Genomic DNA, 4894 nt, shown 5'->3' with positions numbered 1-4894 from the left:
AAAAATAAAAAGAAATGAACTATCACATCACAAAAAGACAAGGAGGAACTTTAAATGCTTATTGCTAAGTGAAAAAAGCCAATCTGAAAAAGCTACATACTATATGATTCCAACTATATGACATTCTGGAAAAGGCAAAACTATGCACACTGTAAAAAGATCAGTGATTGCCAGAAGTTCAAGGGGAGGAGAGGAGGGGTGAATATATGGAGCACAGGGGACTGCAGGGGCAGTGAAATGATTCTGTGTGATACTGTGATGGTGGATACATGAGACTATACATGTGTCAGAACCCACAGAATTGTGCAACCTAAAGAGTAAACCCCAAGGTAAACTATAAACTTTAGTTCATAATAATGTATTAATATTGGTTCATCAATTGTGATTATGCAACACATCATTAATGTGTAATGATGCAAATTACTGTACCATGTTAATAACAGGGGAACTATGAGAGGGGAGAGAGGAGATATACGGGAACTCTGGCCTATCTGAGTAATTTTTCTATAAATCTAAAGCTGTTCTAAAAATAAAATCTACAAAAATATTATTTTAAGTTTGTGATTATTTTGTGGCAGTTAACACTATTTCCTCAGCTGGGTGAAGTACACCCACTACATCAAATACCTCATCATATTTAAACACGGTAAGATATATATATACATTTTTTTTGTTTGTCTTTTTTGGCCATTCACTAAATCAAGAGAAGTATTTATAAAGTGAGACATCTACTGTCAAGTACTATTTGTTCTTTTCTATGGAATCAAAACCAATATTTCCCAGATGTAATCTCTAAACAACTATCACTTTATGACCCTTCGAGGTATGTATGGATGTAGGAGCTTTAAAAAATCTAGACTACCCCTCGTTGCTAACTGATCATAGGGGATTCTGCAGGGTATGTACTTTTGCTCCCCATTTTGAGGATCTCTGTATACAAGGAGACATTATGAATTGTGTGAAGACAGAAAAAAATCTGCTGATTTATTAGGTAGTATAATCATGCCCTTTAGTGTTTAAAAGAACTCTTTCTGTGTTTTTTGGAAAAGAAGGAATCAGTTTAACACAAATAATTTTCAGGAAGGTTTTATTATATCATGGAAGCAAACAAAATTTTCCAAGAACAGCCTGATATTTGGAAAAATATGCTATGGTACTGAGAATTCATGATTTTATGTTGAAGTAAATGTTCATGTCCTGACCCAAAGCATATTTTTCATGTAAAATATCCTGCAATAAAGTTTACCTTGATGAATAATAAAACTACCTTTTATTGATTTTTTAAAATAAGAATTCGCAAAATATTAAAGCTTTGCTCCTTAAAAAGTTCAAAATTCTGGGGCTGGCCCAGTGGCGCAGAAAAGTTTGCACACTCTGCTTTGGTAGCCCTGGGTCCACAGGTTCAGATCCCAGGTGTGGACCTACACACTGCTTGTCAAGCCATGCTGTGGCAGGTGTCCCATATATAAAGTAGAGAAAGATGGGCATGGATGTTAGCTCAGGGCCAGTCTTCCTCAGCAAAAAGAGGAGGATTGGCAGCAGATGTTAGCTCAGGGCTAATCTTCCTCAAAAAAAAAAGTTCACAATTCTGTACATATAATATGCTGAACCAATGATAGTTTTAATCACCTATTCTGAGTTTAAGAAAACACTATTTATTTATTTTACTTATTTATATGAATTTCATAAAGTCTTCAAAACAGTGTAGAATGACAACAAACAATGAAATAATAGGAATAGAGGGTACAAAACAGGGAACTTATAAATAAGAGAAAAAGTCAAGATGAAACAAAACAAAAGGTAAAGCCTCTAAAGACCCATATAATTACTATAATTGACTTTCAATTTGGCCAGAGTTTCACAAGGAAAAAGGCAAACAGTTGGTTAGGATACTTTGCTGTTTAACTGCTATTTCTGCGAAACAGTTATTTAGGAAAGAAAAGCTTTTTCTAGCAGTAAATTTTAGAAGCAGCTTTATAAAGTTGGAGTGGGTCACAAAAGGTCTATGATTGAGACATTTTAAAGTTACTATTAATTAGGTATCCTTACATCCTTAACATTCATGTATTCATTTGACAAATCTTTATGGAGTGTGCACTATAACCCAGACACTGCTCTCAACATTGAGAATAGACAAAAATCTCTGCTCCAACTCAATGAGGGGAGCCAGATGATAAGCAACATATATAGGTATATTAAATAGTAATACCATCTAAGGAAAAAAACAGAGGGAGGGAGACTGGAGAGTGAGCATGGGTGTGGGTGTAGGTAGGGAAGCTGCATTTTTCTTTTTTTAAAGATTGGCACCTGAGCTAACAACTGTTGCCAATATATATTTTTTTTCTGCTTTGTCTCCCCAAATCCCCCCAGTACATAGTTGTATATCCTAGTTGCAGGTCCTTTTAGTTGTGGCATGTGGGACACCACCTTAACATGGCCTGATGAGTGGTGCCATGTCCTCGCCCAGGTTCCAAACCCCCGAAACCCTGGGCCGCCGCAGCGGAGTGCGCGAACTTAACCACTCAGCAATGGGGCCAGCTCCCCGGGAAGCTGCGTTTTTGGAAGGTTGTCAGGATCTCACTCAAAGGGAGACATCTGATAAATTCTTGAAAGAGGTCGGGGGTGGGGCAAGAGAATGGTGAGTGCAGAGGTCCTGGGGCACATTCGAGGACTGATAAAGAGGTCACTGTAGCAGGAATTGAGGTGGTGAGGAGGAGAGGGGTAGAAGATGAAGTTACAGAAGTAAGAGGGTGAACAGAACATGAGGAGCCTTGTGGGCCATCAGGAGGACTTTGGCTTTTCCTCTGAGAAAATTTGGGAGTCACTGAAGTATTTTGATCACAGGAGCTATATTAGTTATCTATTGCTACACAACAAACTATCCCCAAATATAGCAGCGTAAAGAACACTCAACATTTATTATTCCTCACAGTTTCTGTGGGTTAGGAATTCGGGAGCATCTTGGGTAACAGTTCACATTCAGGGTCTCTCACAAAGTTGGAGTCAAACGTTGGTCTTTTCCTACCCCGATCAGCCTAAGACCACAAGGCACAAACCTGTAGATCAACTAAGTCAGGTTTACTGACTCATGGGAATGTAGGGGACTGCACATCAAAGGAAGTGTGGGATGTTTGATCAAAGAAAGGAAAAGAGACAGTTATTATAGGATTTTGCAGAAGAGTGGGTTTAGGTGCAATGTAAATGAAGCAGTGTTTTGATGGGCTCAAAGCAAAGTAGGTCTTTGTGTAAAGGAGTCAATATCAGTTCTGGACTGTGAAATGGACCTGTGGTTCTGTTTTCTTGGAAACGAAGTTAAGTTGAGATAGAAACCAGTCTAAGGAGAGAGGGCCATCTGCAAGGCCCCTGGCCTAACAAGATAAGGCCCCTAACCAAGCTAGGAGAATCAGATAGAGGCCACCAAGATCCACATTCCATGCCTCTGGACTTTCCTGGGCTTATACATGCATCCTAGCACCCAGGAGTCCACTGAAGGTGACCCTAGCTCCATTAGCATAGTAAAAATCACAGCCGGGGTGGAGAGCTAGCATGCTAAGGATACATGCATCACATGTAGTAGATCCTACACAACAGCACAGGCGCAAACAGGACCCCACCTCTACATGCCATGACAGAATACACATCCCCTGCCCCAGCCTGATAAGAACCTCACAGTGTGGCTGTTAGGAGAACAACTCACCTCTCTCTCTCTCTCTTTTCTTCCCTTTCTGTGATTGGCTCCCTTGTGCACAAACTAATAAACTTTCAATCTTCTCACTCTTGCTCATTGTCTCTCTTGATTTCCATCTTTGGCACCACAAGGACCCAATGCACCGGTAACAAAAACAGATGTCAAATGTTATGGCCAGAGATCCACTATGTGAAGCTGTGCACATGGACTGTGAATCGAGGCTGCGTCACTGTGTCACATGACTTAACTCCTCCAGGCAAGAGTGGGATGTTTTATTCTTACTGAAATAATTTCAAACAGAAATGTTTCTGATAGTCTATGATTTTAGAGAGGATTTCTCAGTAAGAAATCAGTAGACACTCCAAGAATTGGACTGTTATGGCATTTTATGGCTGCAGTGTGTTGATGGGGCTCAGGGCAGGTCGCCCCAAGATGTGCCACTCTGGTATGCAGACTATTTTGAGCTGAAGACAATAAAGGCTCAAAAGACTCAGGAAGAGCATCTGACCTTCCCACCTCAAACTGCCTGAAGGACTTTAACATAGAATGCCTGTTCCAGGAAGGAGCTCATAGCGTGTGATAGCTACAGTATGATGTAAAATAGGTGTGATAAAAGGACACCAAGAAACCCATTTTTTGGGCCTAGCAAAACCTGTTTAACAAACATTTGCACTCCATCTCTATGTAAATTGTCTTCCAGCCCTTTGAAGTCCCAGATCACTATGTCCTCCTTGTCTGTAGCTGAGGATACTTAAACAGGCAGAATCAGCCAGATGGCTGAGTTACTCAGTTTCCTCTGGGTTTCAGCCATGCATACATGCTATTAAATTTGGTTTGATTTTCTCTTGCAAACCTGCCTCTTTGATTATTTGACCAGCCGTAAGAACCTTAAGGAAAAGCAGGGGGGATTTCTCCTACTTCCCTGACAGTGTATTTGAGGGAAATATTGTTTGCTGATAAATTTGCACCTGGCTTTATCTGCGATTCTGATTCTGGGCTGATGAATGGTGGGGAAGATTTTTACTTTCTTAGTCTATATTATTATAACTTAATATAGTCCAAAATATTGATGCATAAGTCACTGTACCTTCCTGGGAAATCTTGGTCAAGATGCTTAAGGAGTTTGTGTCTCGTTTTTAAAAATTTGTAATATAAAGAGATTGGAAGAAATGCTTGCCAGTCTAGGTATATAAATTAGACCTCTTT

Source organism: Equus quagga, chromosome 3 (assembly GCF_021613505.1).
Source record: "Equus quagga isolate Etosha38 chromosome 3, UCLA_HA_Equagga_1.0, whole genome shotgun sequence".
Taxonomy (NCBI): Eukaryota; Metazoa; Chordata; class Mammalia; order Perissodactyla; family Equidae; genus Equus; species Equus quagga.
Note: the sequence above shows the minus strand (reverse complement) of the source record.